Here is a 12,783-nt window from a genome sequence, read left to right as displayed (position 1 = left end):
GTAACCCGAGTCTTCTAATCTCCTTAATCCTAATATTTACATCGGCCTTTCCACTGAAACCTGACCATTAACTTTTACTCACATTAATATCAATACACCAGTATTGACCGATTAAATCTCACCTTTTGTACGACTGTCCTTTCATGTTGATTCATATTTTGCTTCTTTATGGTGCTTTTTTTTTTAACCTTGAAACACCTCACACCTCTAATTAAATCTCATTTCTTGCGAGAGGTGTTCAAACGATCCCTCGCGAGCGCCTTGAAAACATTTCCCAGCGTGGATGTTTTTTTTTTCTTGGAAAGAGCTTCAAACAGACACACAGTGTTAAAGTGGAGCTGGAACTAAAATACCTCTTCACTCCGTTATATACCTGCCTTCTGGCCTTCATTTACTGAAAATAATAAATAAAAGTAGACAGACATGAAGTTGGCTCCCAAAAGCACCAAAAAATGAAGAGTAGAGACGCCACCTGTGTTTACCTGTCTTTAAGTCCCAGAGGGAATATCAGACGGAGATGGGAGCCTGCATTAAAGGTGGCCAATCCCAACAATATCATTAGCATGAAGCAGTAATTAGAAGCTGCCTGCTGCAGAGGGACAACAACAAACTGGAATTAAACCAACACAGAATGGGAACCACATTAGAATAAGCATCATTAAGGAAAAAAACAAAGCTAATTAAAATTCACAGAGAGATTTTATCATAAAAGTATGACGACATTATTTGGAATTATTAGTAAAAATGCTTTGCATTGGCTCAAAACAAACATTTCTAAATATTAACTTTAAAAATGTCTAATCTTACCACGGTGAGGCCACTCTATCCTTTCAGTTAATTGGTTAGATCACAATATTGGAGCACAGACATAGGCCTAACCCGAGACATTTTTCAAGACAATCAAGACCATGACCAGAGTATGCCAAGACAAAGGCAAAAACCAAGATTTTAAAGATGATGACATCTGATCTGACCAAGACTGGACCTTCCTAAATAAAAGACAAGAACAAGTCTTCAAGGGGCCGAGACTGACTCAAGACCAAGGTCTTGAAAATGCCTCCAGATCAAGACTTCTCTCACTAGATTTGGGTTTGATGGTTAACAGTGGTCCAAGTTTTTTGATACAAAGATAAAATTAAAATTCTCAACAAAAGCGAGTATGTTTTAGCTTATACATTGCAAACAGGATTTAGTTTTCATGAAATCTTTAAGAACGCAATTCAACCAAGTATTTTGAGTCACACTGTGCCTTTTTCTTTCAATACAATACATAAGAAACCAGAGCGCATTTTGTAGCTCAACAGCCGTTCAGACAGTGCACATGTCGACCAACGTGCAGCCCAAGGCCAATCTATTCCATCGACACCATGAGTCAATCTACAATTTCAATGTCTAGAAAAAAGACTGTAGAGAAAATGTAAAGTACATCTACCACAAAGCCGAATTTAAAGCATATAAAATGCCACTCAGCTAGATACAGTTGTCTCACCACTCAGCTTTCAAAAAGAGAAACTTTGTTGATGCTTGTTTTTACCCAACATGAGAAAAAGCATGAAAAGGAAGCATTCTCTTCCAACAAAATGAACTGAAAAGCTACTTTAGTTTAACTAAAAGGTTAAATCTTTGTTGACAGTAAAATAAGCCTAATTAATGTTTACTGGCAATTAATTATGGCGCGTTCATGTAAAAACCTGATTTTCTTTCTCCTGCACCGAGTCGGTTTAAGTCGTTTAAGTGTCGGAAAATTAATGATGTGAGACCTTCAGCTGTCAGACCCTGATAGCAAAAACAAACGACCCCGAATCAGAAAAGCAATTGTTCATGTCATGAGGTGGGCTGTATCGTTAGAGGGAAGTCAGCTGCAGCAGACGACATTCTCAGGAGAGGCTCAAGATCCAAATCACTCCCAATGCAGTGCCATTACACCAAATGGGATCCTCTTCCTACATCCATTCCTGACCTGGAGCTGAGCCAGACTCTACCTACAGATACACAGGGGGAACATGCAAACTCCAACCAATGAAAACCTGCACATGCAGAATCAGAACACGCAAACTCCATCTCCAGAAAAAAAATGCACATACACAAAGACGACGTGAAAAGAAGATCTGCACATGCTTAGGGAGAAAGTGTCAACTCCTCCACAAAACCTGCAGACACACAGAGTACGCACACACACTTCAAACAGAAAGCCATACTCTGATACCTGGAATCAAATCAAGGATCCTTTCCATGTGAGGCAACAGTGTTTACCTTTTCTCCACAAACAGTGCAGTTTTACAGACCTCAGTGTGACTACGGATGGTTGAATTAATGACTGACCGGTACAAACAGATACGCACAAAACAGTTTTGTTAGTTCTGTTGTTACAAATTAAAAAAAAAAGTAATACCAAGTTTTGAGATTTCAGATCCCCATTTTCAGATTTCTGTTTTTGTCATGCTTCAGAGTAAGTTTTAAGCATTTTGAAATTTACAATTCCATGTTTTCCAGATACATGTCTTCTAGTTCGACTTGTTCTCTCATAATTTTTAAAGTCTCAATACACTTTTACTTTATAATCAATTGTATGGATAATCCCTATTCAAATATCTATTCAATCACTCTGTACAAATATATAGATATTAATCCTGGCCTGCCCTCATCTGCCTGCATTTCATCTGACACATCCACTCAATGTCATTGATGCACTTACTCAGCAAGTATACAGGGCAGCGGTCAGTGACCGACATTGATACATAGAGCTGCATGTCATCCGCATAATTATGATAGCAGATGTTGTGATAAGTAGGATTTTAAGATGGATTAAACTGGTTTCAATCTGGTTTAGAAAAGGTTTTCAGAATTTATCAACACATACTATAGAGTGGTTTCAACCCATTTTTCATTTCGGGTTTAGACACTATATAAGATGGTTTTACGGTAGGTTTCTGAAAAAAAAATTCAGGCTATAAATTGAAGGTCACTAAATTTGGTTGAAATCAGGCTGTTGACTGCATTTAGCATGTTTTTCAAGCTCTTGTTCAAGTTTTTAATGTGGCTTTCACGTGGCCTAAAACGCACAAAATTGTGTTTTTTTAATTTATTTCTTTTTAATAAAACATTCTTTTAGGCTGGTTTTAGGCATCAAGAGCACAGATTCAAAGTTCTGCTGCAGACATGGAAAAATTACTGCTGGGACACTTTGGTTTTCACGACCAGGTTCTGCTGGGACGACGGTCCTGATGCAGACTGCGTCACAGCAGCTAGCAGGTGAACCAGAGAAGCTTTGGTTAAGAACTTTGTTTACATTGTGTCCTCTTGGCCTGGCGGTGGCTCAGCTGTCCGTCACCCCCCACAGCGGCACCGTTCCCTCCAACCTCCGACTAACCCCCCCTCCTCGGTTGCCTCTAAGCAGGGATTAATTAAGTCACTCCGGGCCTCAAACGGGGACAAGTTGATTCCAGTTGGACTTGGGATGTATTGGCGACTGCAGGAGCTCCGGACAAAAGGAGGCGTCACTCTGATTAGAATATCCCCGGTGACCACAGCGCACACACTCCACTGCTTCTGACTGAAAGTGTGTGTTACTGGGGGAGGTTTTGGGGGGGTTGCCAGTCAGTTGGCTCTAATCTGCTTGATGATGAAGATCCCCCTCCGTGCTCGTGGGACCTGAATCGAGGGGGGGTGTGAATGTGCGAGGAGGTGTTGCGCTACTGTCTTACGCCAATGCAATCACGACAGTGGCTGAAGCCTCTCTCTCTCCTTCACACACTCTTCCTCACTCTCCGATGCGCGCACACACACGAGCGTCTTTCTCTCACTTGGCTGCTCACTCACTCACTCCCTCCCTCCCTCTCCCTCTCTCTCTCTCTCGCTGGCTCCCGCTCCATCGTCTTTCCGTTCAAGCACACGGACGCTCTCCACTTTGCTCCTGCGTTTTCCTCCGGTTGGTGCCGAAGCTGCCGGTGAGCATCAGCTCCCAAACTGTACGCGCGGAAAAGAGAGACGGGAAGGAGGCAAAAAAAAGAGAGCAGGATAATGACAGAGGAGCAGCAGAGAGGGAATTGAAAGAGGGGAGAGAGCGCCGGCTTCGAGGTGGGAAGACAGTTTGATTCAGTGAGAATTGGGATTAAACTGGCTGCGTCCCCGCTCCAAAGTTCCCGCTGAAGGTAAGAGCATGTTCGCTTTGAGCTATTCTTACTCACTACTTCCACATTCCCGCCGTCACTTTCTCTCCGACTTGACGTGCTTTTTTCCCCAGCTTCTTGACGGCGCTGGGAGAGCAGATTTGATGAAGTTGCTGGTATTATTATCCCTGGTGAAACACTTCTGTTCCAACAGCTGGTTAAGTGTGATGAGACCAGGCTCGGCTGTGTCCTTGACTCTGTTAGCGCTGTTCTGAAGTCCACGTCGCATGCTTCCTGACGTCAAAAATTCTGCAAGTGTCAATTATGGACACTCCGGAGTCTCACGTGCTGACCTCGTTTGTAGGTTATTCCACATCATCTGCATATGAAAGCTTACGCAGCTCGCACGTCTCCCTGTCACGGCGTTCGGCGTTGCATGACAAGTGGTGTTTGGCGAGTTGTTCTCTGCAACAAAACTACAGGAATGCAAAAGAAAAACAACAAAAAAACCAAAGACGTATTATTTGTAGGTAATGCAGCTTCAAGGGCGACCCCGTGGCATCTGGTTCAGGTAGACAGATGTGTCCGCATCTGTTTACACAGTGCAGTGGTGGCCAAAGTGTTTTCCAGTGGAGAGTAAAGAGCGCTCAAGGTCTGATGGCTCAATCACAGGCTGGGGGGATTATATCCTCTTTGTTTGCACACTGTGTACATCGGCAACATTATTAGTGGCCGGCACGGTTGTGGTGGTGTGGAGAGGGATTAGAGGGAAGAATCTGAGTGGATATCTGAAAAGCTTTGACACAATCTGATTTGCTGAGAAACTCGGGATCACAGCAGATGCTGACTGGGATGAGCCACAGTGAGGAGGAGGAGGAGGAGGAGGAAGGAGACATCCTGAAGCCATGCTGCTCCACATCTGCACTGGGCTTCTTCCATATGATTGTTACATCAGCAGCCTCTCTGCGAGTTGTAATTGCTTCTAATTTGCATCTCTCGCAAGAAGTGTACGTTGATTGTGGGCAACTGGCAGAAAACATGATGGTAATCAACTTCCTGGACTTTCCGAGGCGAGTGTGTGATTATTAGGGCTGCACAAGATTAGATCAACATGCAGTGTGTGATACTACTGCAATAAACCTCGTTGACAAAAGCTACGGCGTTAGGTTAACATGCAATAATGTGGTCAAGTATTGCAACTTTGATGCAATTCACTATAAACGCACACACTTAAGTGTTAATTTTATTGTCGTTCGCAGTCAGATTTGTTTCCCAATTAACAGTGCTCTTTGTGTTGCCTCTAAATTGTTCCTGGACTTATTTTCATTTCTTTAATTTTCCCCATCACACATGCCTCTTGAGTTACCAGCATATGTTTAATGCACAGCAGTTTGTTGCTGTTTTTTGAGGAGAAATCTTGATTTATTTTTTTTTTTTTTAACTTTGAAATGCAATTTTGTAATTAATCACTTTTATTCCCCATGTAAGATGCAGTCATTTCTAAGTTGGAAACAATTTATCACAGCCAAGTGAACTTTTTTTTTTGTGATATAGCCATCATACATGTCAAAACCGTAATATATTTGTGATATATTCTCGCAGGAATGATCCCGCATCACTCTCTACTTCCTATTCTCAGCAACAGTTTCACGCAAAAAAAATGTCTTGTGAATTCCTGCACGAGCTTCTCAAAGTCGATCCCGTCCTCGCTCACTTAGCGATTAGATAAAGAAATAAGCCTTCCACTACTTTAAGCACAGCTAATGTAACCCGCCATAGTGTCACAGGCAGAGAGTCCTCTTATCAGCATTCAGCTGAAAACACCTGCTTTGGAATAATCAAATTACACTGCGAGGAGTCCACTTCCACAGGAAAAAGAGAGCGAGAGGGAGCCGGACCTCTTTGAGTACACAGAGGCTACTGTGCAGAAAAATGAGCATTCAGGGCAGGCAGCCACCAACCACTCAGGTATTATAACTGCATTAGAGCGCAGAAATGAAGAGACATGCAGTATACTTGAGGTATATTAAGTGATGACAGTGATCCCGGCGAGGATTGAAATCAGCTCAGGGAGTGAAGACGTTTAACCCGGGAGGAACTCCTTAATACAGTGGGGTCGAAGTTCATTTCAAGGACAAGCAGCATCACATCCTACCACATTGTACTGCATATCTTGAGGTATCTCATCTAGATGACTTCGCCTGAAAGCGATAGGACCACTAAAATTTCAGTTATTTTTTGGGGCGCAAGGCTTTAAAAGATGAACTATGCAAGTCGTGCGATGCTAACTTAGTTTTTTTGAATTATTAAACATGTTTATTTTATGTGTTTTAAATGTTAATGGAGAAACCGGAACTCACTACCACACTAACATTATCAGAAAATGAAATAGTGCTGACCATATAAACAAAAACATTTTCCCTTGACCACTCAAAGGAAAAAAAAAAAAAACCTTTGTAACTTTTGAGTGATCGAACATGTTTATCATTCAATGTTATCACTGAATTATTAAGCATTTTCATTTTATATGTTTTAAAAGAAAGAACTCACTCCTACACTGACCTTAGTTTTTATGCTGATCGAAGGCTGAAAAATTTAATAATTCAGGCTATAAATATTTAATTCAAAGCACCATTACCCTCAGGAAATCACAATGCTCCTCTAAAGTTTTCTGAATTTCTTCTGTGATTGATGAGTCGCACCATGCAGACTTTGTTTATTTTGTGTTTCGCCATACTCGGAGAATGAGAGGAATATGAAGAGAGAGATTTTTACATCAAAAGAGATGTATCCAAACATCACTTTGATATACAGCTTGTGCACTAATTACATGGACCCAATATTTATTCACTCACCTTCCTGATAAGTCACATTTGACCGCAAGCAATATTCTTAAACTAGATATGAGTTTTTCCTTGAATCCTCAAAATTTTGTCATTAGCAATAAATCGGACTGGGACTCATGCCACCCTGGAGGCAAATATTCATCCATCTGCAGAAGAACCATTTACTACAGTGGAGGTGCACACACAAGTCAGAACTTCTTCAAAAACGCTCCACATGGGGAGCCGTTGCATGCAAGTTTTTTTCTTCTCTTGAAAATATGCAAAGGGGGCCTAAAGAAGACATTCCTGGACAAATGAGATGCTTTATTTCTGTTGAAATTAAACACAATTAAGCTTGCTTTATGATTAATTACAATTAATTAGATTTTCACTGGAAAAAATAAACTTCTTCCACACACTTACTTGCCTTTTCCATGCTTAATTTCCAAAAATACAGAAAAAAAAAATATGTGCAAGAAGGCATCCCTCTGACCCCCTGTGGTCCTCTGTAGGGGAAATCCCAACACCACACTAGTTTGAAAACATAAATAAAAGTTCAAACTGTGGCTCTGGCCATGGTGGGAACACGTGCACAGATGGCGCACAGTGGAAGCACTCCTGCTCCGCGTGCATCGGTTTAATGGAGAGACTTGAGTGCATTGTGGTAAATTACAGCGTGCATCCACTAAGCTGTCATCATACCTCGGCATCGGTAGTGTTTGATTAGAGCGAGCTGTTATTTATGGCGCGTCCGCGGCCTTTTACCGTTAGCAGCGCTGTGGCCATCCGTCATACGGATATGCCACCTATCACTGCGTTTTCAAGTAAGTGTCCATCAGGAGCCTTCGGGGCTTAAGCGAAATCAATACCTGAGATTATTTGGAGTCTCCAGACTCTCTTTACCTCCGGCTCTTCAATCTCCGCCCCCCATTCAATAGACTCATTTTGACATCGTTCAGCTCTAAATGAGGTGTGTCCGAGTGTCTGTGAAAGACAATCTGCCCCGTCGAAGCTCCAGAAGTCAGCTGAGCTGTCAGACTGGTGCCTCCTCAGTTCGCAGGTGTATGAATGCTAATCAGACGGTGGGTCTGGTTCGCTACATCTGCAGCCTGGAGGCCGATCTCCGCTCCAACTATTCCTCCCACAGCCGAGCCCCCCAGTAGACCTCTGAGGCCCGGCTCTGCCCGGCTCCCAGACAACCATCAGCAAGAGTCCTAAACATGGAGAATTAAAGTCTCGCCGTGATGGATGACTCTCAATCTGCTGGAGATATTGCGCGGGCTCCTGCTCTGAATGATGGCCGACTCCTCTTCACTCCACTTAGCAATTATTTATATGGATTTGTCCGTGTTCGTTTGTCAAGGCTCAGAGACACAGAGCTTCTTCCACTCTGCGGTGGGGAGGGGGAGAAGAAAGCCCTGCAGAGGTAAAAACCTCACAGCTTCCGCAGTCCACTGATGCTTTTTCTGGAAAGTGAGCGCTTGTAACCTTCCCTGTGGCATACCTGCGTGCTGTCTGAAGCGGTGGTGAACGGAGGAAAGCAAAGGGGAGGAAAAAAAGAGGGAGGGAAAGGATGTGGTTACCTGACAGTGAGGTCCCCAAACAAGCACACAAGAGTTGTGCCCGATGGAAAATACAAAGCTGTGAGCTCAGTGTGTCGTTGTGTGCCAGATAAAAGGTTGAGGCATGCTCTGGGAGACCACTGTGCAGAGTTTGAACATTGATTATCGCTCATATCCAAGCACTTCTGGGGCTTATCTTAGAACGGACACAGTTGGAGAGAGACAAGAAAAACCATTTTATTTTAAACTGCGCCGACATTGTTAAATCGCTTGTTTCGTGTGTTCGCCACTCAGCTTCACTCTTTATCTGACAAGAAGTGACCATATTTGGTATTGTCTGCATTTCCAATTCTATCTTTCAGTCTAAAAACCATTGATTTAATGAGTTGCTAAAGTTCTAGAAAAAAGAATAAAACTCCTGGAAGTCAGTTGCAACAGTACAAATCTCATCTCTGTACAAACATGGTTATCATCCAATTTATAGTGATGCATATTTTATCTCAGCAATTAATACTAAGAGGAAGCACCAAGCCACCTACAGTGGATCGTGAGTGGGTCTCGACTTTTTAATGATTTATCCCACATACATGGTGTCATTATTGGTTATTGGATTGGAACGATGTGTCAATGATTTTAAAAGTCCATCTATGATGGTTTCAACCGCTAGTGTCGCCATGTCAGTCCTTTAACTTGACCATGCAACATCTTTTAATGGAAGCTTATTCTTTGCAAGGCCATCCTTTGTTTAAACTATGCAGGGTTAAGGAGTTTTTTTTTTTTTTTTTTTTTTTTCTATTATCCCATTAAAGAAGCTGAGATGTAACTGTATCAATCATAGAAAGACTCATTCAAACCTGGACTCCCTTCCCAGAAATGAATGGTACTCTTGACCTTCCAACCCTAATGCAATAACCACACCACAAAGCTGGATAAGCGTGAGTGAATCAGAGTGTTTGTCCTTTCATCATGAAACTTTAAGAGCCTATATATTAAGCTTTTCTCCTCTATGTGGTATCATAATAACATATTTGTGTGTTGATGCAACTGCATTCACTGATCATTTGTGAACTATTCACCCGTGAACTCAATTCAATTGATTTATATCTAGTGTATATTGACACGGTACCTCCACTCTCCAAACATGTCCAAATTTTTGATTATATATGCTAATTCTGTCAGTCATTTTAAGGCATTTAGAGTGGCATTTTTTGTGTGGAAGGAACACAACATATAACAGGGCAGGGTAGCCAAGATCCTTGACAGAAATTCAAAGAAACTGTCACTTTTTCCAATTTCCAATGTGTTTTTCCTGATATATCCTTAAATAACACTGGGGTTATTATTCCTATTACTGTAAGGCAATAGGAGGTAGCAAGAAGGCTCGTGACAGATGCAAACACGATTCTGATGCCAACGTCACACGAAGAAAAACAAGAATTTGTATGTTTGTAAAACGCTGACAAATTCAAGGGCTGGTTTTAGTCGTGTGCTGTAACGACTGAAGGAGATCGAAGCCATGTGGCTACAAACCAACGACAATGTTAAAAGGCTTGTAATAACTCAGCACATCTGCAACCAATGTAAAATACATGCAAACGGACACAGCTTAAAGTAGACTAGTAAAACCAGTAAACTTCCAAGTACATGGACATTAAACATCTGATCAATAACCACTTCCTGGAGTCAGATTATTCATGTGATCGTGTAAACAGATCAATGTGATGTGCTTTATCAGATAACAGCAGATATCTGAAGAAAAACGATTTATACACTTCGAATGGACTCTATCATATCATGTCTTAAATAGGATTTCAATAGAAAATATATCTGTCTCCACAGCAATGTTTTGAAAACTGCATTCATTTATACAGTAAACAGCAGAAATGCTGAAAACAATGTGAGCATGTAGGCCCAGCAGTGGGTGCTGTTGTGATAAACTAGTTTTACTTGTTTCATCCTTTTCAATCACTTCTGAGTATTAGCTCAAATTCAGAATCTGCTCGCCTCAAAGACCATCATTTTTTGCTCGACTTTGCTTACGATACTGATAAGTAGAGCTTCAAACTTTCCTAAACAGACCCGATGGGACTTTATCTTTCTGAACAGATCACAGTTCTTTACCAAAAAAAAAAAAAAAAAAAAAAAACCCAGCTCAGATCCTCAGCCAGTGGTGGTCATCAGTGAAACCCCTCCCGAGGCCAGTGAACGGGCATGAGAACAACGCAATGAAGGAGGGGGTTTCCCGGCCAGAGCGATGACTTCAGACAAAGTTCCCATCGTTTGTGTGTCCATACTTGGAGCTGAATAACAGATTTTCATTGCCTGGCAGTTTGAGCACGACAGGCAATTAGCCAGTTATATATGTAATCAGCGTCTTTTGCATTGGTGATTTGAAGCCTTCGATCGGACACGCACTGAATCATCAAGCATCCATCCCGACAATAGTCATCACTGGCTGGCCTGGACTCCAGAACCTTAAACACAACCTCGGCAGGCCCCCGGCGGCAACTTGGGAAAGATTTCCTGTCACATAGGTGAATGACTATTAGTTTACTGACCCTCGAGGCAGAGGGGATCGTAATGATTTCTACAGAGCGAGCTGGGGGGCCTTTCATTACAAGTGGGGGGGGGGGGCGAGCAGAGCTGGGGCGCCCCTTAAAGTGAGGAACACATTCAGGAGCACTGATTAAATCTCTGAGATGACTCGAGTGCCAATAGCATGTGCTGCTTTCTATAAAAAAATAAATAAATAAAAAAAATGACAAGATAATGGCTAAAAGAGGTCAGTACAGTTTAAAAAAGGAGAGTCTTCATGAAACAGTTAATCCCGTGTATGACGAGGTAATCCCTGAGTGACGACGAGATGAACACTCAGACTCTGAGATATTTATAGACAGATTATCACTCAATCTGGAGTTTTGAAGAAAAAAAAAAAACCACAAGCTCTCTGTAAATTGGGTGAGAATTATTCATAAAAGTTGACATATCCTGATTATGACAGTGAAATACAACAGCAGGCTTCAGATCTACTGTGCCAGTTATGGAAATAATTCCAATATGTCTGTAATTGGTACCATATTGTACAAAGGATTTAACAAATATTTTTGAAGTAACTGAGCTCAAAAAGTAAAGGAATGTGTGTTTAGTTGACAAACATTGTTGTCTGGACATGTTTGCATAAGTCAGAGTTATTTATCCATTTAATCCCTTTCTATGATGTATCTGTGAAAATAAGGAACTATTTAGATTCAAGTGTTTTCTCTTAGTTCTCTTCAGGTTATACAGTTTTTACAACACACCTCTGACATGTTTTAATTGGATTCCCCTGTTGATTCCCCCATCTTCATCATGACTATTGATCCAGAAAATAAACCAACTAGAACTGGACAGTTCAACTGAACTAGACTGTCTTTGGATAAAATATCTATTAAAAATTTGATGTTGCAGATTAGAAAGGGAAGGACAAACATCAGAATTGGTGAGATCAAGATTTACCTCTGAAGGCAGGATAAGGTTTTCTCTGTACACTCTCACACTGAAGGAACTTGCCTCAAAACATTTCATAAAATGAAATATCGATGTACAAGAGAACATGAGGATGAAAAAGAAAGATAAGACTGTAATGGCAAAAGTACAAAAAGAACAATTCAAGAAGAACAATGGAAGCATCATCAGTAACATCTTCCAATAACCTCCCGCACCTTTCTCTGTATCTTGTGAAAACAATGTTTTTAAATTTCCCTTTAATGATGTTCTAAAACGAAACCATTTAAAGTTCCTCGCCCAAACTCCCGCACAATTTCACCCCAAAAAACAGCACACAACATTGCTTTCTGATTTTAATCATTTTAAAGATAGATTTTCCTCTCAGTTGTTTAAATTCCCCTCCACTAACTCATGCATATTTTTGCAGAAGAAGGTTGTTGCTTCTTGGAACATGAAGAGTAAAGTTTGGAAGGTTACCGTCTTGGTGAATGTCCTGTGTTGTAGACTGCAGGAGAAGTGAATGTGTGATCCAGATGACCAGCGATGTGTATGACTATGGTGTCTTGTCAACAGTGTCCTCTCTCTTTCACATCATTTCTGACTTGTGTTCACAATTCTTTAACTTTTTAAGTCATTGCTGTACATGATTTTTATACTGTTGTGCTCTCAATATATAGACTGTTTGCTTGAAGTTTTATTAATCTGCTGCAGAATGCCTTTAGAGCCAGTCAGGTACCTTCCTGGTGTGATTTCACCGTGGCTAATCAACATTGTGACAATATATTTTAAAGATTTTCTTCA

At 41.3% G+C, this 12,783-nt stretch overlaps 1 protein-coding gene across 2 annotated transcripts in view; it reads left to right on the top strand.

Annotated features, from left to right (window-relative positions):
• Positions 1–4,012: 4,012 nt before the first annotated feature.
• Positions 4,013–12,783, top strand: part of LOC115394184 (cadherin-12-like) — a 159,236-nt gene continuing 150,465 nt past the window's right edge. For both annotated transcript variants that reach the window (XM_030099401.1, XM_030099400.1), the window contains exon 1: positions 4,013–4,151. The gene's annotated coding sequence lies outside the window, so the exon portion shown is untranslated. The remainder of the gene's footprint in view (positions 4,152–12,783) is intronic.

The sequence above is a fragment of the Salarias fasciatus genome, chromosome 9, assembly GCF_902148845.1.
Source record: "Salarias fasciatus chromosome 9, fSalaFa1.1, whole genome shotgun sequence".
Classification (NCBI taxonomy): Eukaryota; Metazoa; Chordata; class Actinopteri; order Blenniiformes; family Blenniidae; genus Salarias; species Salarias fasciatus.
This window is presented reverse-complemented; position numbering and strand designations above follow the sequence as displayed.